The following is a 27,867-nucleotide window of genomic DNA, read 5'->3' on the forward strand; positions in this document are numbered from 1 at the left end:
TGGTATGATAATATAATTTTAAAAGATGTTTAATAATTGCATAGATAGCAACTTTCCAAGTTCTCCACATAATCAGGCTAAATTTCAAATGTGCAATTTCATTCTATCTATATTTCTTAATATTTTCATCTATTTGGCAGGATCTTTACAAACAAAATAAAAACAAATGGAATAAAAAAACACAAACTGCAAATTTGTCAGGTAATAGAAATGCATATAATATTTTCATGGTATTCTTTGGCTCACAACAGCTGTGTACACCCCTCTGAATATGTGCATCTTAGTGAAAGGTATATGAGAAGTTTATTTTGATAGTCTTCAAACATTTTTTATTTTACCCAAATAGGGAAACTGGGGCTTTCCATGAGTTAGTGTGTTAACAGCTACCTTTGTGCATTCTTCTCCTAAGATGAGGAACAAAAAAAGAGAGAGAGGATCACAGAATGAATTAGGCATTATATAAAATCATCACTTCTCTATACACAAAGGCCTTGTCATTTGATCCTGGAAGCTTACCCTCTGCCCCCAGTACCATACTTTTGCCTCCTTCCCTGCACAGCTTATGTGTATTTTAGAAACAGATCTCTGAAGAAAGGAACAAAGGTTGCTTTTACTGAGAAATCATTGAGGTAGCATTTCTTTCTGATACTTAATCTCATATGGCTTTTTTTACTTTTTTGTTTTGAGCAGGCACTTCAATAAAAAACTAGGATCACAGGCAGATCTAAGGTTTTAATTGGAGGCAAAAACAAAATAGTCATTCTAGGTCTGTATCGACATGCCACAGAATTCAAAAAACACTCTTCCTTTTTGTTCACTCTTAGTAAGAAATAATCTTCAAATATTAAGGACAGTTAAACAGATTCTATATATAAGCCATAAATATAAAATAAATAAATAAACCCAGTTTCATATAATAATGTCTCCATGATTTGGTAGTTGATGAAATGTCAGCAAATAATAAAGGGTTATTTGGGAAAAGTCAAGGCATAGTAAGGGGATATTTCTATATTAAGAAATACTGGTTCTAATGGTTTGCATATCATGTGGAAAAGGCAGGATGTGGGTCTGTTTTTCCTGTCTGACAACATAGTAGAGCATCTTTTTTATTTTATCTGAGGTATTCTTTACGAGATTCTTCACCAAGCTGTGAGAAGTAAGCTATATCTCCCCGCTGTTGAAAAGATGAGGGATAGTATAATTGGAAGGTTAAATGGTTTGCTCACCATCTCATGCTAAGTTATTGGCGGAGGAAACATAGGAGTATAGCCTCTGGACTTTTAAATCTGTTGCTTAGCTACTGATCCACAATAGGTCTCAACTGACTTGAGCTACAGAGTACTAGAGAACTGGAAGATTCAAAAAAATTCATTCATGCCTCCACTGAAATGGCAAGTGGGAAATTCTATCAACAGATTGTTCTATACACAAGCCATTTGACTGCTCTCATCAAATAGGTTCCTGTATTTGTATATTCAATTTATTTTTAATTTTCATATTGTTATAAATAAATTTCTAGGTGATACTGTGATGTAACTATTCATTGGAAATAACTACCTCAGTTCACCTCAGATAATCTCTTCGAAATACATGTCAGTAGGGGAACTTTCTTAAAGTAAACCTCATATTTTATTTAACTTCAATATATAATAAGAAAAGGTATTGTGACTGTCGGACAGTATATGTTGTTATAGACCCCACTCCACTACAAAGAAAAAATGAAGTAGAATTAATAGTTTATTTCACAATTAAAATAGTAAGTATATTTTAATTTTAAATATTCAAGAAGTCAGGTAAATTTCAGTTTTGATTAGAACAGTCTAGCCAGAAAAAATGTCTTGATCTCTAATATCCTCTTACCAAAAAATAATGATGGTTTTATTTGATTCATGATATTTGGTTTTGTTTTTTTTTTAATTTGCTTTGCACATCTGAAAAGGAAAGTACTATCTCTGTCCCTGTCCATTTTGTATGGGTAAGTAAGAGTTAACAGCAGCAAAAGAGAGAGAAGAGATTTCTTCCTTTTCCCTGTGCACATCTTGCTTTATAGGATTGTTATTTTGTTCTTCACTAAGACCCTCTTGACTGCCTCTGTCTATTCCTACTCAATTTCTTGGATGTGAAAATGCACAAATCTCCTGGGTGATGGCAGAAGCAAGGAGAGTCCTTTAAACTGCAGTTTGGGACTGCTCGGCTGTGAGGCTGAGTTACACAGGTACCAATATAGGGAGCAAAATGGAAGTCCCCCCTTATCCTCAGGAAGTATATTCCAAGACCCCCATTGGAGGCCTGACACCATAGATAGTACTGAATCCTATAAATGGTGGAGCAGAAGTAGGTTTACAGTTGTTTGTATGGACAATATCAATAATACAAAAATGAATAAACAATAATATATGAATAAAGTCTGTGTATTATACATTCACAACTCTAAACCTATTTTTGTTGCACCGTGTATATACTATTTTTTCCTATACCAATATACCTATAATAAAGTTTAATTTATAAATTAGCACAGTAATAAATTAACAGCTAATAATAAAATAGAATATAACAATATGTTGTAATAGAATTTGTATGAATGTGCTCTCTCTCTTTCGCGCACTCTCTCTCTCTCTCTTAATGTTTGGCATTTTCCAATTAATATTTTCAGACTGCTGTTGACCGCGGGTAACTGAAACACCAGAAAATATAACTGCAGATAAGGGGAAATCACTGCCATTTTTGGAGACCCTTCTCTCCTTCAGCCGGAGAAAGCAGCCCTCAGAACACATAAAAACATGAATATGCAACTATACAATTTATTACTGACCCTGAAATGGATATGGTTGGTGACTGAAGAAATCATCAGTACTCAGAAGCCCTGTAGAGGTTGCAGACTTCAAGCAATATTTTTATACCTAAATCAAAAGCTGTCCTTCATGATCTAAATCTTTTTCTACAATAAGGAAACATTTCATAATTTCCTTTTTAGGACTATTTCTAGGATCAAAATTGGCCATATGTTTACTTCATTTGCAAATACGTTTCTTAGTATATCAGTTGAGTAATAGGAATGCTCCATTTCCTTCCTTAGAAAGAACTTCCACTTCATTTTTAGTGGTTCTCATCTCACAGTGGTATTTGAAAATATGTAAATATTCTGTAATTTCTTCTTTATTTGTATTGGTTTCTCACTAGGTCCTGTTGTGCTCTATATTTTTTTTTTAGAATTCACTGACTTTTATACTAACTTAGCCTCATGATTTATAATGTTATGTATATATTTTCCACTCATTTTTCCTGGCATCAATATTGCCCTGTCAATACCCCAATGAAAATAAACCAAGAAACTAAAAATAAGGACATAGTATTATACTCATAATCAAAACAATCATTAGGAAAAAAATCCACTAAGTATCCACTAAAAAATCCAATAAGTATCTTCTAATTTGGGGACAGAAGTTTAATTGGAATAGTGTTTCGTGCTATTTCTATAATTTCTTACTTGACTACAGTAAATTGTATTTTTTCTCTTTTTAAATTATCTATGTTAATTATTATATTGAATGGGGACATAAAGATGGGTTAGGCAGAATTAAAACTTAGCTGGAGAAGCCATTCTACAACAATGTGAACAAACATATCAGTTCCAAAGTATTAGAATTTTAATGTTTTAGTAAAATAATACACAGTTGAACTTTAAGAATGAGCTGAAAAAAAATAAGATTTGATAAAATACTGACTTATCTAAACTTAAGACATTTTAGCAAAATATCAATAACACTGCAACTTAACATACATTAAATTTTAAAAATATATGCAAAGTTTTAATAATACATATGACATAATTGAAAAATTAGATTTATTTATGCACATTTACAATTTTTATTTTTAACTTTTTTATAATTAGATTAAATCCAGTAGACTTTCTTTTCTCAACATGTCTTTATGCATTTTTTCAAAAAGCATAAATACTTCAAATAAATGGAATTGTAAAGGCAGTTGGCCAAGATTATGACAGTACATGAAAGCAGCTAAAAACTCATTAAAATATGTCATTAGCTTGATGTTTTTTCAATCAAAAGGTAAACTCAGCCAAAAGGAAATAAAATATATGTGTCTCTTTTTATAGAAAATCATCATGTTCACTTGTATCAACAAATAGAAGAAAGCTATCTTCATGTAGCTATGTCTTATACTATTTACGACACCTGGACCTGGGAGGCTTTGTCTAAAATGGAGTAACTGTTCCTTTTTGTTTGGTTTGTTTTGGTTCTAAGAAATGAGCAGTTCTCAATCTCTCTGTTGATTAATATTTTCCAAAACTTAGTCACTCTTTAATACACCATAACTCTTGAGATTGAAATGGCCTAAACACAGTGATAAAGAGTTTATTTTTAATATAAGTAAGAGTGTTGCTATATGAAATTAAAGATTCTAGGAAAAGAAAAGCATAGTAAATTTATAAGCTATACCATAAGTTATCAAAAGCTGTATCTTAAATAGTTCATAAAAAGTTAATAAAAATCATATTATAACTTTATACTTAAAAATCATTTCTTCAGCCCAGCAGGTGTGGCTGTTGGTTAAGCATCATACCACAAACTGGAAGGTTGCTGGTTCAATTTCTTGTCAAGGGACATGCCTAGGCTGCAGGTTCTGTCCCCCATCAGGGCACTTATGAGAGGCAACCAATTGATGTTCCTCTTTCATATCAATGTTTTGCTCTCCCTTTCTTTCTCCCACCCTTTTCTCTAAAATTAATAGGCTTGTCTCTGAGTAAGGATAATAAAATTTATTTAATAGGTTTAGTGTTTTTCTAAAAATGACATTAAAAAAAACTCAAAAAATATTTTAGGTTTAAAAATAAAAATACCACCAATCATTTTATTGAATTTTTTTACACAGAATGTTACAGTGTTTTAATTATCCTTTCCAAAAACTTTGCTATTGTTACCTCAATCACATAGTTCCCTCAATAAAATGGAAAAAAAGAGAAAAACTGACAATACTTAATGAAGTCATATGAGATCTTAGCTCATATCAGCTAATATGCACAGATATGGATATCTAGGTTGAGAAGTTATTGAAGTAATTATGTGCAGGGTGTTAGACACTAAGACTCTGAGTGAACTGAATGTCTGCTCCCTTTCTTCAGACATCTCTCTCTGTTTCTTCCATTCAATTCAACAATGAATAGGGATAAAGACTGGCACTGAATAAGGCTCTTAAAACCAAGACTCCAGGGCAAGGTCAGCATCATTCTGACTTTTCATCATACCACTTGGTAAATATTGTCAATCTATAGGTAAGCAATTTGAAATATGTCACAGTGAAACTGCTATAGGGACAGGTTATGAGAAATCATTATTTTGTCCCTAATGAAGGCTATTTCATATTTCATATCAGCAATATTCTTAGGCCAAGTCATTCAAATCGTTACAACTTGGAGGAATAAAGAGTACAACAGTGTATTAGGTCGAATGTTGGACAGAAGGTGAAAATCCTTATGGAAGGCATTATTGGAAGTTTTGCATTTCTGGTATGTGGGGTATCATTGATCTTTCAGTCAGCTCCAGTAAAAAGCATATCTTAGCCCTGGCTGTGTGGCTCAGTGGATTGAGCACTGGCCTGCAAACCAAAAGGACACCAGTCCAATTCCCAGTCAGAACACATGCCTGGGTTGTGGGCCAGGTCCCCAGTGTGAGGCACGTGAGAGGCAACCACACAATGATGTTTCTCTCCCTCTCTTACGTTTTCCCTGCCCCTTTCTATAAAAAAATAAACAAATAAAAAATCTTTAAAAAAAACATATCTTACATGAATGTAGTATAGCATCAAACAAGGGACATGCCATTGTAAATGATATTGTGTTGTTAATGTCAATTTCCACATGTTCATGACTAGGATATAGAATATGATTTTTTTGTTTGTTTTTGGTCTTGTATCTTCTGACCTTGAAATGTTAGTTCTGCATTATTAGTTCTACAATTTACAGACTCCTTAGAACTTTCTATATAGACAACCATGCCACCTGTTAATTGAAATTTTTCTTTCTTCCTTAATTGTATTTTTTTTCTTGCCTTATTATGTTGGCTAAAATTCCCAGCACTATGTTGAATAAAGCAGAGAGAGTGGACATCCTTGTCTTGATTCCCATCTTAGAAATCAGTTTTTCATCATTAAGTACAATGGTAGAGGAACAAGATAGTTTTAAGATGAATAAACATAAGTGAACTTTAGGTTTTATAAAGATGTTATCTATCAAATTGAAGTTTTTCTCTATATCTAGCATGCTGGGAGCTTTTATTATTAATATTGTTGGACTTTGACAAATGTTTCTGCATCAATTGATATGATCTTGTGCGTTTTTATTTTTTATTCTATTGATATCATGGGCTACATTGATTACTTTTTAAATATCAAAGCACCCTTGCAGTTTTAGAATAAACTACACTTAGTCATGGTGTATTTTGAGATATTGCTGCATTTGATTTCCTAGTATTTTGTTGGGAGTATTTACTTATAAATTGATGGGAGATATTGATATATAATTTTCTTTTTTCTGTGGTGTGGTTATCTGGTCCTGTTATCAGAGTAGTTATGGCTTTCATAAAATGAATTATAGAGTCATTCTTGTCTTTTATTTGCTAAAAGAGATAATGTAAAATCAGTGCTAATTTTGCTTCTAAATGTTTTGTATAATTTTCCAGTGAAATCATATGGGTTGTTTTTCCAATAAAACTATCTTTGCCTTTCAAAAACTTTTAAATTATGAGTTAAAAGTCTATTTTATATTGGATCAGTTGGTAATTTTTTTTTTTAATGAATTGGTCTGCTTCATCTAAGTTGTTGAATTTATGTGAGTAGAGTTGTTCATAGCTTTCTCTTATCTTTTAGTAGTTACGGAATTCATAGTTATATCTTTCATTTTATTTCTGATTTTGATAAGTTCTACCTGTCTTTTTACCTTAGTCTGTGTTTTTAGATATTTTCAATGTTATTGGCCAAGGAACCATTTTTTGTTTGTTTCAATGAGTCTCCATGGTTTTTCACTTGAGGCATATTTAAAAACAAAGCATTTTTTTTGTTTGTTTAAATCTGTGTTGATGACACAAGGTTGTCAACTGCTGAAGTCTTCAATTTTCTTCCTTTATACTGAATGGCTAATGTTTAATGGCTTAAGTTAATTTATTCACGTTACTGTATTGTACAGAAGTTTAAATATACTGACACAACAGGATATTTTAATTAAAGTGTTACTGTTGTCAATCCCAGCTCTTAACTCATGGATAATGGGATGTTTTTTAGATAAAAGGTTAACCATTACAGAAGGGGAGAGAAGCCCCAAGAAAACATTTTCAATGACGAATCAATATAGTTTTATTTATCCAGCCGGCTCTGTCATTGATAATATTTTATTATAACTAGCAGACAAATGTTTATCACATGTACAACCATGATTATTATGATAGGCTGTTGGCAATATATGTTTAAGAGTTTGAGCAACATTTCTTTGAATTTAGCTAATAGAAATGGAGTAGAAATATTTAACAGGAGGAGCACAGTAGTATAAATCAGAATGCTAGCTACAGGATGACAATATTAGGTGAATCAGCTATTCATCTGAGGATCATTGCTGTAAGAAAAGAGACATGACTGAGTTACATCCAGGGGACTCTTGGGTCAATTGAATGTCTGTAATAAAGTGTAATTTAAAGAAGTCAGTAAAAGAGAGAGTTGATGTAAAAAGAGTGTATTGGTAGAGAGATGCACGAGAGCAAATCACATATAATATTGAATATATTCTTGTGTTATATCACTAAACACTAGCCTGATATCAGACCCTTAGCAAGGTCTTAAATATTACTTAATTCAGGTATTATATTTAATCTGGCACATTTAAATTTAAAAATAAACTAAGACTGAAGAACATTTTATAAAAATGATTTTGAGACACAGAAGAATTTAAAGAAAGCATTTGGAGAAAGTCCAAGGACGTTTTTAAAATTACCTAACAGTATTAAACTGCTTGAAGTGGAAGAAAAGACACAATTCATTTTACAAATGCAGAGAATAAAGGAAGTGAATTTTCCAAATATGCACCTACTCTGACCCCTCTCCCTTCTAAGTTTTGGGCCACTGGAGTTTGCATAAACAATGAAATGGTAGGTTTTTAAAGTTATTATTGTTTAAAGCAACTCTCTTTTCTTAACCAATTACTAGCTCAGCTTTACCTGCACTGTTATATCATGCACGTGTTTCAGTTCCTTGAAGTTCAGGACCCAATTCCCCTTAATAACAAAAGGCCTATAAAATAGATAATGCACACTTTTATACAATGAACTTTTTAGACATTTAAATATGTATAGTTCCAATTGCATTAAGAAAATGATGTTCACATGGAAATATAAGGTTAATTTATAATTTTAAAAAGCCTCAAAAATGTGCTTTCCAAAGACAGGCAAATCATTTTTAAGGTAGTTCACTGTTTTATTCTAGCCTTATATTCAGTGACATTTCTTTTGATTTAGTGACAGTTTATTTGATAGACAGCTATGTCTTTTAATTCAAATTACCTTAACATGGAATCCTCATACATCAATAGATGTCACTGAGCATGTATCTAGATCAAAGACAAGGCTAGAAAAAAATAATATATAAAGTAAAATAAGAAACATGGACCTGAAACATAATGAGTCCACGTGAAGTTCTGGGACTTCATCTGAGAGTAAAAAAATAGAAAAAAAAATGATATAAATATTGGTGAATAACCTCTTCTCTCAGTTTTAATACTGACTTGTTTGTTTTTGCAAAATGATGAAACCATAAAAGATATAAAAACTAAGCATTACTAATTCTCATTAAACAATGACAATACTTACAAACTAGTTACATTATTTAAGTAATCCAATGTTTATTAATTCTTCTTTCTTTATATAGTCACTAAAGTAGTAACTACATGATCCAATTTTCAGATCTTTCATTTTGAGACAATTATGAATTATTTCACAGGATAAATGCCTATATTTATTTTTAAGAAACAAAATTAGTAAATGTATGAATGTATTTAGGATATTGAAAATAATTTATGTGCAATGCAGCAAACAACCCTATGACCTAGATGAATGTTTTAGTTTTAGGACAAAATAGAATATGTTTAGGAAGCAGAGATCTGGTGATAGCCTATTAATCAAATCATGTAGGCAAACAATTATATGCAAACAACTGCACCTGCCAACTGCTTTTATCTTGTAGGAACTGAGGTCTACTGACATGACAGAAATCACCCTCTAGGCTTTTCTTTTCAATGTTGTTAATCATTTGCAGCCAGTCTCTAATTCTTCCACATTTCATCTGTACCTTTACAAAGTTTTGTTAATTATTCTTTTTTTTAAAACATTTTTTAATTTATCTTGAGATAAATTAAAGAAGGGAGGGAGAAAGAGATGGAGAGAAACATTAATGTGCGAGAAACACATCAATTAGTTGCTTCTTGCACGCCCCCAACTAGGGACAGGGCCCACAACCCAGGCATGTGCCCTGACTGGGAATCAAACTAGCAACCTTTTGGGTTTACAAGCCGGCACTCAATCCACTGAGCCACACTAGCAAAGGCAATTATTCTTATGATATTAAAGGTAAAGATACATGTATGAAAACCTTAGACATATATGATCTGACACGAAATCTTGCTTTCCCCTGTTCGTTATAGCCAGAGTCCAATTGAAGAATAGGATGCAATACATTCAATGCCTCTCTCATTACCACTGGGACCAGTAACTGAATCTTGTATTGAGGTAAAACTTTCAGAGGCATCAATCATGAGCCAAAGTTATAGAAAGGACTGACAGCCATCCAATCCAGTCCTAACTGGATATTACAGAAGAGTTAATCTCACTTATTCCCTAATAATGTGCTCTCTTCTGCTTGCAGTTTATTTTTAATTCCTCATTAACCTCTCTATGTTACTCCAGTGTACTCTAGAAAAATCATGTTTCCCAAGCTGCACTGTATAATTTGATCTGAAGTAAACTCATACCTGCCACACTCAAAAATAAATGACACTCCCAAACCACAAACAACCAATACAAATATTAAAAGTCTACTCTATTACAAACATGTTCTCTCTCTCAATCTCACAAGAAAAACAGTTAAACCTTGTCTTTGCTGCCTCTCTTTTGTATAGTCATCACATATGTGTACATACACTGCCAGTTTTACACTAATGTACTCTCTAAAAAACCTGATTTTATCTTGGCTATGAAAAATGGCGATCATATGGAAGTAAACCTTTTGTATTATTTTCCATGGGAATTAATGCACTATTTGATAATTTTGGAGATTCTCTTACTGTGTCACTTTATTCACTTACAAAATACATGAAAAGGCATTAAACCCACAGTGTTTAATAAAATCCTTTGAATAACATCAGCTACCATCAATTTTCTTAACTATTAACTTGCTGGTTTGTAAATTGTTTATAAATTGCATTATATTTTAATATATTAATTTCCATTAATTATAATTTTATGTTATAGGGAAAACTAATGAAGCACAGAAATGGTAGCGATTATAAAATCTAAAGCTGTTGGTTTTGCTATTGAAAAAGAGTTAAAATTAATTTTTTAACATGAAGATTGGGATTTTCTAACTGGACACTATTTAAATGTCCAATAATGGAAAAACTTTAACATAAAATATTTTATATTTGTTGAACATAAATTTATACAGAAATTAGCAACAATAATATCACATTTGAAGTTAAATTTTACTAAAATTAAAACTATAACCATGTTACATAAAGAATATAAATGTCCACATATGTGTATTTTTGGAACAGTAATTTACTGAGATATTGGTTTAAAGGATCATTTCTCTTTAATAATTTTCTATTTCCTAAATTTCTAATATGAGTAATAGTTATTAATGTAAAACTCTAATACAAAATTATACTGAATTGACTAAAATATTTCTGGCAGTCCATTATAATGCATATTTGACCTTAGGCTTTTACTGTTATCAATTTGAGGACTCAATCACAGTGAGTATGACATTTTATATATATCTAATATGCAGATTTTTAAAAGGAGTTTATTTTTAATAAATCACAGATAGCTATTTCTTAGAACCCAGCAACTTATGCTGTATTTCACTGCAGTAGGAACAGAGAGACTAAGCACACTTCAGCTTGGAGGGAGACACTCAAAGAAGGAAATGTGGCCCAAGCACAGTTGCATGTCTTGGAAGGGAGCACAGTCTGGCAGCGATGATGTGTTGTCTCCAAAATGTGCTAACAAGCGATATTTATGATCCACCATAAAAAGGGACAACGCTGCAGAGCATGGAGATGTTATAGTATAAACATTTAATACCAATAGAAAGTTTATAGAGACGGTTGATTTATATAAGAAGAAGTAGTTAACTAGTCAACTAAGAGATGTAAATATATGAAAATATAATTGCCTACATGGGACATTTTAGAAATTTGTGAGGAAATTAAGAAATCTGGTGAAAAAGATTCAATACAAAGAACTAGACTCTATTTTTTGAATGGAAGGTTTTATAAGAGTGAAAGAGATATCAGGGAAGTAAACTAGAGGGATGTCCAGGTGCATAGATAGGATGGATGTTAAAAAAAATCATCTGCAGCATTTCACAGAAACAGGGTAAAGTTAAAGCCAGACTGGAAGTAACTGTAATGAATTATATATAAATATAATTAATTAATGTTATATATAGAAACAAAAAAGTAAAGAAGAAACAGTTAAATGCATTAATGCATTTTTAGAAATATAAATTTATTCTTGCATAATATTCTGTTCCAGTAATGAAAATTTAAAATCTGAGACTTAATATCTACACGATAATAATTTTAACACAAATAGAAACTAAAAGCGATAACAAAGAAGAACACAGGTGAAGTAACAGAGTGCTGTTATTGTTAAATTTAACTTTACTTTTTAATTGCAGGAAAAATTAGTGCCACAGGGACTAGTAAAACAAATTTAGCTCAAAATATTATTTAAATTATTCTAAACTGTTTACATTTTCTGTTTAAATGAACGTGTGTAGCCAAGTTAATATATGTTTACTGTATAATTGGGAGTTTCCTGAAGAGACTTTCACATAATTCACAAAGTTTACTCAAGAATAAGCACTAATATTGTGCTAATTTGATAGTCATGTGTACAGTAAAGCCAGTCCTCACTTTGTATGGTAGTTGAGACAAAAAAAAAAAAAAAGACATAGTAAGCAGAAGCAGTCCAAAGTGATTTTAATAATAAATGGAAAAACTTAGATAGTTTCTTAATCTTTAAAATCTTTTGGTCAAAATATAAAAATTTTCTTACTTTTGATTATAAATGTATAGGGTAGTTAATATATAAAACTGTTATCTAATTGTAATTTAAAATATTAAAATTAAAATATTTCTTTAAGGACACTTGCCTTCTTCTGGTCATAACTAATAATGTGAGCAACTTTTCGATCTTCTGGTTGGATATCTACAGTCTCTGGAATGGTGGCAGTATCAGCATTCTCACAGTCAGGTATTTTATCAATATTTGCATTTGAATTCAGTTCAGATTTCACTTTTCTTTTCAGCATTATCAATTGTCATTTCTTGCTGCACTTTCCTCTTTGTGGGCCAGCCACTTCATTTTAACATCCAACTTTGTCAATGCCCCATGGCCTATCACTGCGAGACAAAGAGTCAGCAGAAGTACAGACGTGGCTGCCTGTGATCAGCTGGATGGCATGCTCAGTGACTGATCACTGGCAGACTTTGAGAGAAATGGTGTAACGGTCACTGATCACAAAGTTCATCCATTATTTACATAATGATTTATGAGCTCAAGATCTACCAGTGAAGTTTATATGTTGTGCCCCAACTCACACTTAATATAGTGTGATAACTGAAATTTGAACTGTGTTGTTGGGACACTGATTTTTTTTTATTGAAGTGCAGCAAGCAAAATGTGTGTATTATCAGACACATACAAAGTGAGAACTAAAATATTAAGAATTAGTAAATATAGAAATTATTTAGAACTTAGGCCACCAGTTATTTTTCAGGGAGGAATATTTTATCATTGACATTGGTTAGAGTTGTCAACTCATGCATTTTATTTGTTTCTTAAATTCTTTACAGAAAATGCATTATTTTATTGGCCGTATCACGGAAAGATTACTCTTACCACCCCGTCATTGGTAACAACACAGGCAGGGAAGCAGCGTGACTGGGGAGTTCATTGGAAACGAGAGCAATCACTTTTAACACGTGGGCACAGGGGAAAAAAATGACTGGATGGTGAGATTAAGCGCAAAGTTGTGAGCAAATTTCATTAAAAATTCTGTTAGGCCAACTACAGAATGAAGCACAAAAGAACTACTAGAGTTGTGGGAACAACTGAACAGAAGCAATGGATATTTCAGTGTTAATCTTGTCTTTTTCACACAGCTAAATATCTTACATAAAAGCACTAGGCACAATCCTCAGTACTTTGTTTTTTGCACATTTATTAAAAAGCAATCTCAACTAAATTAAATTGATTAATGTAGTATATTGCTGTTATTGCTAAGAACTAAGAATTTTAAACTATACTTTTTCCAGCTGGAGTGAATTTTGTTGTAAAAACCTTATATAATAAGAAATTCATTAATTTTTTTTCAAGGATCTTAATAATCTGTCACTGGTATACTTGTTATTGGATAGAATTTGCTCCAATGCTATGTCCATGTATTTGTTTTAATATACATTTAACAGGTTTTTCTCCCTCAGACTGGGGAGGAAGGGAGAGGCTCAACTTTTTATCTTCATTGTTCACATATTCTTCCTTTTCTTTTCCCCCCAAATTTTTATACTCTGACTCTCCCTCTCTCCCACAAAGCTGTTCCTTTCTTCCTGTGCACAAGCTATCTACTGCCTCCTCATTCTGCACATCTTGAAACATGGTCCATTCTTTCAGCCTGTTCATGCCCATATTTTAAGATTTCCATTCTTAAATCTCCAACACTTCACAAAGCTAAATATTCATTTTTTTCTCCCCCATAATAAAACTGCTGAATATTTTGGGAAAAATCACCCAGATGGTTGTAGTGATACTAAATGAAATCCACTTTCAGAAATGTCATCTGGTGACTAAACAATGTCCTGAAATCTTTTACTCTGGTTCCACTCAAGCATTTTACAATTTTCATATAATTACTTAAAAATAGCTGCCTCTCTGAACACTTCTCTTTTTAAAAATTTTTTTTAAAAGATTTTATTTATTTATTTTTAGAGAAGGAGAGGAGAAGGAAAGGAGAAAGAGAGGGAAACACCAATGTGCAGTTGCATCTTGCGCATCCCCTGCTGGGGACCTGGCCTGCAACCCAGGCATGTGCCCTGCACTGGGAATTGAACCAGCGACCCTTTGGTTCACAGGCTGGTATTCAATCCACTGAACCACATCAGCTAGGGCTATGCTTCTCAAAGACCCAAATTTCAATGGTTTTTAGCAAATGACTTTGTCTTTTATTTCAGAGAAAATATGTCGATGTTACTAACGCACCTTCATGACATCAAACCTGAAAAACATATATGCACCCATAGACAAACACATGCATGCATATAAATATATTTTATTTATAAATGTATTTTATATATTAGACACACTGTTTTTTCTTTCCTCATGTTTAAGGACAATTCTATAGCATTCTAAATGCTGAAGTTCTAATTGTACATTCTTTCCTAGCCTCTGTTTCTTCCCCTGAAAATTTTATTATCAATTATCCTCCTCATTTATAACTTCAACTCCTTCTTCTCATATTAGCTATTAAATGTGGTTGTTCATTTCACATTGACTTACTGACCTTTTCTTCTCTTCACACCCTAATATTGTGCAAGTACTCCTCAAACTACGATAGTCTGGGTTTGCCTGAGGCAGCTAATCAGGATGGTAACAAAGGACCAACCTAATACCATTTATAAGGTATTTTCCAAACTAAGATTACATTTAAAAGTATTGGCACCTAATTCTTAAAAGCACACGATTGTCTTATAATCTCTTGTCATCATAGGACATCAAAGCCATCTCCTGAGGAATAATAATAAAATAAATACAATAATAATAAAATAAATAATAGAAAAATAAATACAAAAATAACTATAAAAATATATGGACACTTTCAGGAAGCTGAACAAACCAAGGATAATAAAGTCAAAGAAATACACAGTTAGTGAAATTCCTGAGAATAAAACCAAAGAAAAACAATGTGTTAAAATCATCCAGGGTAAAAAGAATGACATACTTCTTCTTAAAAAACTAGAAAATATAAAACTAGGGATTGATTTTTAAAAATTCTTTCAAAAGAGATGATGAAAGCCAGAAGTCAACAAAATGGAAAATTTTAACGTGACAAAAGAATTAAGTACACAAACAAATAAAAACAATTTTCAATCTAGAATTTATACATGGAAAATAATTTGTCAGAAAGTAAGAGAAAATAAATATCTAGTCAATGAAAATGTAAGAGAATTTGTCACCAAGCAATCTTGTACTGAAGAAAACCCTAAAGTAAATTTTTCAGGCTGAATTAAAACATTCTTAGATGAAAAAATAAAGATTGAAAAGAAATTTAAAGACAGCCAGAAAGGGTAAATATGTGTGTAAGTAATGAACACTCATTGTACAAATAACTGGTTTTATTATCTTATGAAATTTAAGAAATGTAAAACTAAATTTCAAGATAACAATAGTATAAAAGAAGGAAGTTATTAATACTAATGATTTTGTTAGAGTATGTCAATACAAAGGTTCATATTACAAACACTGAACAAGTAGTAAAATCATGTATAATTAACACTTATAATCAAAAATAATGTATTAATACTCTCAACAAAAGGAAAAGAGAAACATGACAGATGGGTCACACAAAACTCAAAAAATTAAATGGTAGATTTAAAGTAATGTATTTTGCAATTATACAACACATAAATGAATAAAAATTCCAAGTAAAATTATAAAATTTTCACCTTACTTTAAAAACCCAACAAAATCGTTGCTAGAAATTAAAAGTGATCTATGGAAAATCATTCAATTTCACATATTCTTATTTTTTCTTTTTTGCTAATGTAGTTATTTAATGTAAATTAAAAAATCTTTATTTGTACTGCCTTCCACATATTTTGATAGATGACTTTTTTTCTTTATTTTAATTGCTTACACTATTACAGACTTTCCTTCTTCTCCCCCTTCGCCCACCTCCACCCCCTCCCCCATCTCCTCTCTGGCTATCATCATTACCTTGTCGGTCACATTCTCTTTCCTGTGACCAAGTAAGACAATGAAACCCAGCATAGAACTCATTCTCAATTATATTTGTTAAATAATACTTATAATTCTATAGCTTTTAACAACATATGATATTTTTGATCTTATCAAGTCTCATGAGCTATCATTTGATTTCAGAAAAAGTAGTCTGACTTGTTCTGATATTTAATTTTCTAAATTTTCCAAGTTTACCATTCTACTTCTATTATTCACTCTTTTCTATTATATTTTGAACATTACTTCTTAAGTCAAGAATTACTGTTTCTCAAATCCTGGGTGTTTTAAGAAACTGGCTTTATTTATTAAATAAACAGTTTATAAATAAATAAATCCAGTTTATTTATTTATTAAATAATAATAGATAATTATTGCTTTCTTATAAAATTGTCTGATGTTATTTTAATATATTAAGCTAACATTCTATTAAAACAAATTAAATTTATAACTTTTAAATATCCTATGTCTAAAGTGAAGTATTGATAAAGAATGATAGAATCTTGTATGGTGTCCAAATATTATTTATCAAGCTTTCAAAGTTTTCTTTCTGTTGCTCATTAGTTTTTTTACTCTTAGAAACTCATTTTATAAGCTACTGCTTTTCTTTTGAAGAATTGAGTGATTGAGCTTGAACTTGGAAATATGTGGGTTCTTACTTTAAAAATCCATTTTAGGCAAAATTTCTGTCATAACCATGTGATACTTCATATTTTCACTCTTAAATTTAATGAAATATATGTTTTAGTTATAATAAAACTTTAGTAAGGAATACCCAAGATGCATGCTATTTCCATAAATGATTATACATCAAAGTCTTGAAAGCCTAAATAGTTAAAGTTCTTCATAATGATTCATTAAGGTATTCACCAACTTGTCTGGAATATTTTTGGAAAACAATTAAATTGCTCTGTGAGGATTATAATTTTTAAAAATGCTGTCATTAATGAAGATTCGGCTTAGCAAAAAATATTAACTGCTGTAGAATGGCTTACTGTATAGCCCTTGGAAAATCCCAGTAACTATTCTGAGACATTTCTTCTTTCTGTACAATATACAATAGGAATAAGCTCTAAATGAATTGCCCTTTAAGTAGTATCTTGTTTTAGATTATTTTAATATAAAACAAAGTATAGATTATTCTTTTCTTGTTTAATATACAAGGTCTGTCCAGAAGGTATCCAGCCATGTACTATGATAAAAGAGGCATTTATTGAAGAAGACACAAGATACAAGAAACATTGTACATAGAGCAATGACACCTCATTCCTCTTCAATGTAGGCACCTTGGGACCTCACACAGTTCTCCCAGTCACCCTCAGGGGTCATGTCGTATTTTTCTGAATCTCATTGATGGTCTGAAATCTCTTCCCTTTCAAAGGCAATTTTAGTTTTGGGAAAAGCAAAAAGTTTCAAGGTGCTAAATCTGGTCTGTATAGGGGCTGAGTCACCTGGGTGATTTAATGTTTTGCCAAAAAACTCTACTTGAGACATGACGAATGAACAGGCACGTTGTCGGGGTGAAGCTGCCAGTCACCAGTTATGCATAGCTTCAGCCTTCTGAATCATCCAAATAGTTTCCACAGAGGAATGTTCAAGCGTAATGCAAAATTTGATGCAGATTCATTGCTGTACTCACTCAGTCATTTTGAATGTGATGACCACATAGTACACATGCTCACTCATTGGTATCTACCCCCTCCACTGACTAGTACAGTTATAGGCAACTATATCATTGTAGCAGGATAGAGTGCCCACAAATAGACCCACAGAGTGCAGTCAACTGACTTTGGCAAAGAAGCAAAGGCATTTGATGGAGAAAATTGTTTTCAACAATTGATAAAAGGAAGCCTGGATATCTACATGCAAAAAAAAAAAAAGAGTCTGGGCACAAAGTTTACAGCTTTCGCAAAATTAACTCAATAGGGGTCATATACCTGTTAACATAAAACTATAAAACTTCTAGAAGACAGGCATAGGAGGAAATATAGGTGACCCTGGGTTTGATGATGACTTTTTTCTTCAAAACAGATTTTATTTCTTAAACAATTTTAAGTTCACAGTAGAATTGGGTGCAGAGAGTTCCCATATACCCCCTGGTCCCACACATGCACTACCTCTCCTATTGCCAACATCCTGTACATACTTGTACATTTGTTATAATTGATGAACCTATATTGACATATTATCACTCATAGTCCATAGTTTACATTAGTGTTCATTCTTGGTGCTGGACATTCTATGGAATTGGACAAATGTGTAATAACATGTATGTACGGTATAGTATCATGCCGAATATTTTCACTGCCCTTAAAATTATCTCTGCTATGTCTATAATCCTTCTCTCAATCTTAATCTCTTGCAACCACTGAACATCATGCTGTGTCTATAGATCTGCTTTTTCCAGAATGTTATAGTATGTAGCCCTTTAAAATTGACTTCTTTCACTTAGCCATGTGCATTTAAGGTTCCTCCATATTTTTTCATGACTTGTTAGCTCATTTAATTGCACACTGAATAATATTGTATTTTATGGATGTACTATAGTTTATTTTTACATTAAGCTAGTACTAATAGTGAGAATTGTAGAAGTGTTAGAATAATTAGCAGATATTTCATAACATATAAAATGCACTCACTCTTCATGTTTTAAGATAAAGTGTAATGTGAAGAGAAAACTGAAACTACAAAAAGCAAACCTCAGTTTCTGAACATACAGGTTACTGTTTATGTCCTTGTAATATCACTTATTGTTTTGTTACATGCTATTAATTATTGAAATTTTTATTAAGTGCATATAATGCAAAAGGTACTGCTAAATGCTGAATTTAATTTATTCTAGAATAAAAAATATTTTAAAGCAAACACTTACAGTTATTTTTAATAAGGAAAAGGCATTTGTATTCACGCCCTTAGGGAAGATGACAGAAAAGCAACTACAGAGTGGTACTATGGAAATGCATGCAAATTTTTTAAATTTGTGAACAGCACACTATTAATTTTAGGTGATGAAAATACAAGTAAAAGTTAAAATTCTCAGTGATTTGTGAATTGGGAATTGTACACCTTCCTGGTTACATTAATTGGGCACTGGGTGAGGTAGCAGTCGTGCAGATGTTACTGTGAATGCCACACAGATAGACACCTCTGTCAGTGACAACTATGCCACTGTTGCATTTAATTTCTATATTATATGCATGTGACAGCTTCAGTAATGAGGCACACATGAGGTACACAAGCAGTAAAATCAATTCTTGTCCTAAGAATTTTAAAGAGGTTCTAAAACACCTACACAAAGCCCATGAGAATGATTCTACATCTGCAGCATGGAACTACAGAAAGACTTGCCAAATTAGAAAAAGCAAGAGATTAATATTCATACTTAAAAAATAATTTCATGCTAAAGCGGATGTTTGTATTTAAAAGCCATATGAAACTTATATTTGAGACAATTTTAAGATAAATGGGTAATATGGGAGCTTAGAATATTTATCACACAGAAAATTTTGTGAGAAATTCTAATTTAAAAACTAAAGTATGGGTCATCTCCTTCCAAGGGCTTGAAATCATTCAATGACAAAGATTTCTTTGTACTCTTATTCCCTGCTCTTTTAGAGGTCAGCAGGAGAAAAGTTATTTTTAAGGTTACAGTTTGGATACTTTTTAAAAAAATTTTAGATCAGTTATAATTCCTGAGTGGCTATTTACATTATGCTTTACAATGTTTATAACAAAAGCAGACATTGAAATGCTAGCATTTTGTTGCCGAAGAATATAATTAAATGACAAAATACTTGACAACAGTTATGAAATATTTCTGACTCTATTATAAAAGTTTTAATATTTGAATTTAGGACTTTTATCAAGTTTTAAGAATAATATGAAAATTCCATGACTCTACAATATGAAGGACTATCAAATAAATTACTTTCTTGAAGGAAAAAATATAGATTCTTATTCACTCAGTAAGCCTATACTTAAAATATTTTTAAAGGATTGCAGTAGACTTCCATTGACCAGTGAGCATCATCTTTTCCAATTTTTAATCTTCAGGCTGTTTCACACCTGTAGGATATTGATGTGTGTGGGGTGACAGCAGATTAGTTATATCAAAAGTGGTTATGGATGGAAAGGAAATTCTTTGATCAATGCAATCTACAAACCTCAAGTTTACTATTTACTGTTTAAATAGTTTATTTTTTAAAAAATTACTGGTTCTAAGAATATACCCAACATAGAGGTAATAGTTCTGCACAAACCCACTGTAGCATTTCTGATCAGCATTTTGCCCGAACTGGATATATTATTTTGATGGTCTTATGAAATTTTATATGTATTGTAGGAAATATGGGTTGAATTCCTTTTAAGTTTTGATAGACTAAATAGACACAATGAAACAAAAACATTACCTTATTTTTTGTCTGATTCAGCCAGTCATACTATTTGAATGTGATTGGTAGATAGATCAATAATTAATAGGTAGATAGGTAAATGATAGACTTTTAATCAATAAATATATGTTGCAAGAATAAATTAACTTACATAAGATTCATTTCAGGATAATAATGTGAGGTCAAATATATACACTTATAATTTTCTTAGGTAATATTGATATTTCAGATCTTTTTACATTATTTTAAATGTATGTTTTCTACATTATTGCAAATGTAATCTAGTGTTGGAATTGAATACTTATAAAGATTGGGAATTGGAGCTCAATGTGTTATGTATTTTAATTTAGTTTGTTTTGAAGACAAAATTGTTACATACAAACCTTCCTAATTCACAGATGCTAAAAACTTTTTTAGGAAACATTTTAAGATGTTGTTAAAAGATAACACAGTATTTAAGACCATCATCTGAAGAGAAATAAAAATTGTGAATTCATAATTGCTCAAGCAAAAAAGAGTCATGAATGGTCCTAAAATCAAGTGTCTCTGTTTTATTTTTGCCATTTTTATAGATTTGTTTTGTTCTGCAAAAACTCTAAAATTGTTATCTAAGCAAGGACCATAAATTGGAGATAAATATCCCAAAATACACAGTCCAGAGGAACTCTGTGCTGTATAAAATCTTGAACTGAATATTTCATATTTTTCTACAAAATGTAAAGAAAAAGGAAGGAAGGGAGGGAGGGAGGGAGGAAGGGAGGGAGAAAAGAAAGGAAAAAGAGCTCTCTGAACATCAGGATCATGTACGTAGACTGTTTCTCAGGAAGTTTTACAAACAAACCTATTATTTTTGTGAAATTACCACAACTCAGATTTTTGTTGTTCCAGCTTGCACACTCAGAGCCTGGCATCGTAAGACCTGCCAGCACCAACTCAAATAACTAAAATTCATGAGCTTGCATGATTAATAGACTAGTTAATGTGTTTATTTTTTATTATAAAATAAATGGACTCTATAAGAATATTCCTCTCACCATAATCAGTGAAATAACTTTCTGTAGCTAGATTACGTAAAAAGTCAGTTTCTAACCCTGAAGTTTTATGTGGTCATAGAACAAAAGTAAAGCAAGCTAAGTAAATCAATATATATGTTTTAACCTGGTCAAGGTTTCAATGGATACTGTTAAAATTTCTGTGATGCCACTTTTAAACCTATCTTTTATATCTGATTGGAACACTGTTTCCATAACTATACAAATACATTCAATCAACTTACCATCAAAGTTAGCAAGCTGTGACTTTATGATGGCTTTCAATATTTGTTTGGTAAGTTCTCATTGCAACCTCCAAGTACTGATTTAACTTAACATATTTCCTATGTGACAATGCATCCAATATGGTTTCTTAAAGTTAGATGTCCAATTTAATTATAAGAAAGCAAAGGTAATAAGCATATTAGAATACTTAATACAGAATTTCTCCTTCAAATATAAGTTTTCAGGCTGAAAAACTATTAATTATTTTAAAAAGGAGAATGTTAGGTCTGTACTCTTATTCTATTATTTTGGAGACAGAGAAACTTAATTTTCACAGGATACTCTTATCTGTAGTTTATCAGTGCTACTTAACTTTTGGTTAGTGGCCTCCACTATATATTCATAAGTAGTGTGTATAATTCCAGGAAGTTTTGTTTAAATAATATTGGACTTAAACTAAAATAATACAAAACAAAAATATATGCACTTAAAGAATTTTGATATTTACCTCAGTAAATAATTGAAGACAATTTAATTTATACCCCTGTACAATACTTCTGCTTCCACTTCTGCTATTCTCCAGCAGTTATTTTTTACTTCAGGTTCTCTTTTTAAACCCCTGCCCCAACAACAGGAGTCATTTCTTTTTCATTTACCTTTTTTCACTGCCATTTAGCACCATAAATTTAGAACCATTTAACAAACAACACATTTTATTATCTCATATCACTTTCTCCAACCTGATCATTTCCAAGAGATAAATTCAACCAAGAGGAAGTTGCTTCTCAAGAGTTACTGAACTTAATAAATATTTAAAATTTCTCTATCCAAGTACTATGGGTAATCAGAGTAATCCATTTATTTCGGTTGTTTTCCCATATTGAAAATTCTAATTCTCCTAGGTAGAAATTTACCACTGAAAAAAACAAATATGTATTTCTAAACCTGAAAAGTTTTGTGAGGATATCATAAAACAAAATTTTACTTTCAAAGTAAATTTTTGACATGGCCAACAAGTCTCAAAGTGGACATGACCAGAGAATAAAGCATTAGGTTTTGGATACTGCTTCCTAAATTATACAAACACTATAAAAATTTAGAATAATTTCCAAGAAATCAACTTTATATTAAATATACTAAATGTGTTACACTCTTTTGCCACTTGGAGTCATCAAAATAATAGTTCTAATTTAATGTTTTAGGCTGTACAAACAGGCTAACATTGCTAAGTTTTCAAATATACAGTAGGCACTAAAATATATTCAGTCACAATTTTCTATAAAAAAGCATAATAATGTTTTCAGGTCATAAAAATTATAGATAATATTGACATTTTAGTTTCCTTAAAAAATTAATAAGACCAAAGAAAGCTATACAAAATAGATCAAAAGTTAATACATTTTTATAATTCATTTTATGACTCATTGTGATGTCTAGTATACAGTCAAGCTAATCATTCTTGAAAGAATTAAAAACAAAGAACAATATATAAGTTAAATAATGCTATATAGACTAGCTTCAATAGACATAGTTCTTGTTATACCATTTTTTATATTTGGGTTAGGAAATAAAATTTTAATTACTTTTCACTGTAATATCTAGTATCTTACAAGGGGGGACCTTCCCAAGAAATCCAGAATTATTTTCTGGAGGGTAGATCCCTTGTAGTACAGGTTTCCCCCGTTGGGTGAGTGTTCTAGAAGCCCATCTGTCAGTGTACCAGCTGGCGTTGTTATGAGAGGCTGCATTCAGCTTCAGTGAATTTTTCTGAAGACTCTTTCAATGCATTTGCCCATTCATGATGGGCGATTTATGAGCATATCTGCCCACTCTGCATTGAATGTTTAGAAGTTTTTGACCATAAAACAGCATGATCCCGGTGCCCCTCCTGCTCTGTTCACCCGATCTCACCCCCAAATGACATTTTTGTTTCACCAGATGAAAGCAGTCCTCAAAATAAAATGTTTTACTGATGTGGAAGATGAGAAACAAAAAAAATGGTAGAAGTACTAAGAAGCATCATAATCAATGGGTTCAAAAACTGAAGAACAATAGAAAAAACATCTCAATAGGTATACTGCATCAATGGAGAGGACTTTGAGGGTGACTGAAGTTTAAACATCCAAGAATAAATACCTTTTTTAGAAGGGGAAGGGTAAAGTCAAGGAACATGCATAAAGGACCCATGGACTAAGAAGCCAAAGTGGGGAAGGATTGGGGGTGGAAGGTGCAGGTGGGTGAGGCAGGGGAAAGTGGTGGAGGGAAAATAGAGACAACTATACTTGAACAATAAAAATTTAAAAAAATTTAAAGAAAATAATTATAAAATAAAGAAAGAATAAATACACAATTTTTTATAAATAAATTCTGGATTTGTGAAGAGCCCCCTCATACATGATTTAAAAATATATTTATGCTACCCAGTATTTAAAAATATATTGGAATGTGAATAGAACAAAACCATAAAATCATATGTCATATAACTCTATTTGCTAGTGTTTTTTAACAATGATTTGATATAAGTCCTTCTTATTAAATCATTTGAAAAAGCTAAATAGTTATCAAGTACTCTTTTGTAAGTTCTAAAATAACTATTTCATTCTTTTTCCCTTAATATAGTATAATTTTATGTTTTTTATAGTTTGGACATATGATGGGCAGAACTCTATTTTGATGAGAGAGAGAGGAACAGTACTCCATCTTATCATCCATGTGAGATCATTTATTTCATATGGTGTTTCTCCAGGTTGCAACCCTAAAATGTAGTACATGATCGCGTGATTCCCATGAACTCCATTAAAGGGTCAATTTCAATTCTATACATATTGCTTTGAAATGGTGACTATAGTTAATTCTTGTCAATAGGAACTTCACAAAAGGTAATATCTTGATAGCTGTTTTGTAGCTAAAGAAATTTAGAATATAAAAAACCTTAAGTTTCTATTATCTTGGGAATTATAAGTAAAAGTCAAAGTTTATGTAAAGTGTAACATTACATACTTATCTGAGATAAGAAAAACTTAAGAAAAACTTTTGGAAAGAAGCAGAGAGAATGATTGGTTCTATTTTTATATTGATTTTGAAAAATCTTTATATTTATATATATAAACTTGGGAATGAGAGGTTCATAGGTGGCTTTGTGGGACTTCAAGCAAGGGCAAGGGCATGGAGTAAGTTAAATGAAATATCTATTTAGAATGAAAATAATGCAAGACCAAGAGGATGGAGTAAAAACATACACAATAAAAAGGTAGAAGACAGAGATGAAAGTTCAAAAAAAAGGAGTAAACAATAATAAAAAATACCATAGAGAGATAATGACAGAATCAAAATGAAAATTTACCTTCAATTAATTCTGTTGTCATGGCTGAAGGTTCAGAGTAGTTTTGGTAAAACAGAGTAGAAGCTAAATGGAAGTGAGAAGAAAGATAGATGGAAGGCAGATGACTAAGAGGATTGGTGAGCATAGATCTTTATTTTCAAGTTCAAATGTTGAGCATGGCAGAAATAATAGGACAATAGCTAGTAAATAACTTGAGGTTAGAAACTTAAAAAAAAACCCAAGCACATGATAAAATGCATGAAATATGCAAAGGAAAATTTGAAGATAAAAAAGAACAGTTAAGTGATGGAATCAAGGTCATTGTGACAACAGCTTTTAGTAAAAGTAGGGACAACTTATCACTGTACTATGATAAAAGAAAAAATACTGTTTTAGAGAATGGAGATTAGGAGTAAGACATTAGTTCTTTTATATTTTCTAATCCTCAGTACCTTGGAATGCGAGTTTATTTGAAGATACAATCTTTTTTTTTTTTTTTTTTTTTTTTTTTAAGTAAAAGTGGCTTTATTTTTTCACCATCCCTCTATCCATCCTTTTTGTTTTTTTTGTTTTTTTATTTTTTTTAATTAATTTATTTACTTTTTAAATACATTTGTCTCTGCCTTCCCCCCCCTCTTTCCCTTGCCCCCTCCCACCTTCCCTCCCTCAGCTCTTCCCCTTTGGTTTTGTCCATGAGTCCTTGCTATATGTTCCTTGACTTTCCCCTTCCCTTCCCTTTCCCTGCCCCCCCTTCCCTCTTGTCTCTGTTGATTTCTTTTCCTTTCAGTGTTGCTGGTCATATTTGCCTTGCTTCTTTGCATTGTTGGTTAGGTTCCGCTTATAGGTGAGATCATATGGTATTTGTCTTTCGCCCCCTGGCTTATTTCGCTTAGCATGATGCTCTCCAGTTCCATCCATGCTGTTGCGAAGTTTAGTACTTCTTTTTTCTTTCTGCTGCATAGTATTCCATTGTGTATATGTACCATAATTTTTTGATCCAATCATCTACTGATGGGCATTTAGGTTGCTTCCAAGACTTGGCTATTGAAGATACAATCTTTACAGAGGCAATCAAGTTAAAGTGAGATTATTAGAGTAACCCTTAACCCAATATGATTGGTATCCTTATAAAAAGGGGAAATATGGACAAAGAAACATAAACATAGAGGGAGGATGACGCGAAGAGTCAAAGGGGGAAGACAGCCATCTACAAACCATAGAGGCCCAAAACAGATCCTTCCCTCGAACTGCAAAAAGAGCCAACATTGTCAGAGTACACTTTTTTGGACATGTATCCTCCAGAACTATGAGATAATAGTTTTCTGTTCTTTAAGCCTTCCAGGTTCTGGTACTTTCTTATAGCAGCCCCAGCAAACTAACACAGAGGTTTACTAAAACACAGATAAAGAACAACAAATTAGCAGTCTGTTGTGGTTCAGTGGATTCAGTACTGATCTGTAAACCAAAGGGTTGCCGGTTCAATTCCCAATCAGGGCACGTGCCTGGGTTGTGGGCCAGGCCCCCAGCGGGGGGTGGCATGTGAGAGGCAACCACACACACATTAATGTTTCTCTCTCTCTCTTTCTCCCTCCCTTCCCCTCTCTCTAAAAACAAATATATAAAATCTTTAAAAAGACAACAGCAAATTAAAGCCTTCTCTTTAAATGATTTATGAAGATGTGCAACAGTTTTAACCACCCCCCCGATATATACATACAAAAAAACTAAATTTTGTTACTAGATATGTGGACAATTGCTACAAATTTTTTATTTTATTTAATTTATGAATATGAAACATAATGAATATATTTTCCACTGAATTTATATAATGGCAGCAGAGCCTAATATGATGTACATTGAGTGAGATGAAAAACAACCTATATAATAGTCCTGGCTCTACCACACAATGTCAAAACAAAAATAATGAACTAAAAATACATAAATAAAATTATTTTTCCTCACAAATTGTGTATAATTATACATGCCTATCAACTTCACCTGATTACAATAACAATAATGCAAGAATTTGTCAGAAGTATGTAAAATACCAAGTTGTAACAAATATTGATGGTTAATATTTTAAAAGTATTTTTAAATATAAAACAGAAAAATATATAACTTGGTGAATTAACAAAATATAGATGACTAGTGATGTCTTCAATAATTTTTTTATTTTTATTGAATTTATTGGAGTGTCACTGGTTAACAAAATTATACAGGTTTCAGGTGCACAATTCCACAACACATTGTCTTGTCTTGTATGTTCACATACACTTCATTGTATGTTCACCACCCAAAGTCAAGTCTCCACCCATCACCATTTATCCCTACCATCCCTCCTCCACTTCCCCCTACCCCACTTCCCTGGCAATCACCACACTGTTTTCTGTGTCTATGAGTTTTTATCCTCTTTTGCTCAATCCCTCCACTCCTATGCAGCAACACCCCAAAGAGCAACACCCCGAGGAGCTGTATCTATGAGTCTGTCCCTATTTCACTTGTTAGAAATCCTTTAAAACACTATCTAAAAAAAAAAGAGCACATTTTAAATGGCTCAGTTTTATTTTCATATTAATTTAATTTAAATGCCTAAGGACAGAAAAGAA

The sequence above is a fragment of the Pteronotus mesoamericanus genome, unplaced genomic scaffold, assembly GCF_021234165.1.
Source record: "Pteronotus mesoamericanus isolate MK-2021 breed Mesoamerican mustached bat unplaced genomic scaffold, CSHL_Meso_final scaffold_651, whole genome shotgun sequence".
In the NCBI taxonomy this organism is placed as follows: Eukaryota; Metazoa; Chordata; class Mammalia; order Chiroptera; family Mormoopidae; genus Pteronotus; species Pteronotus mesoamericanus.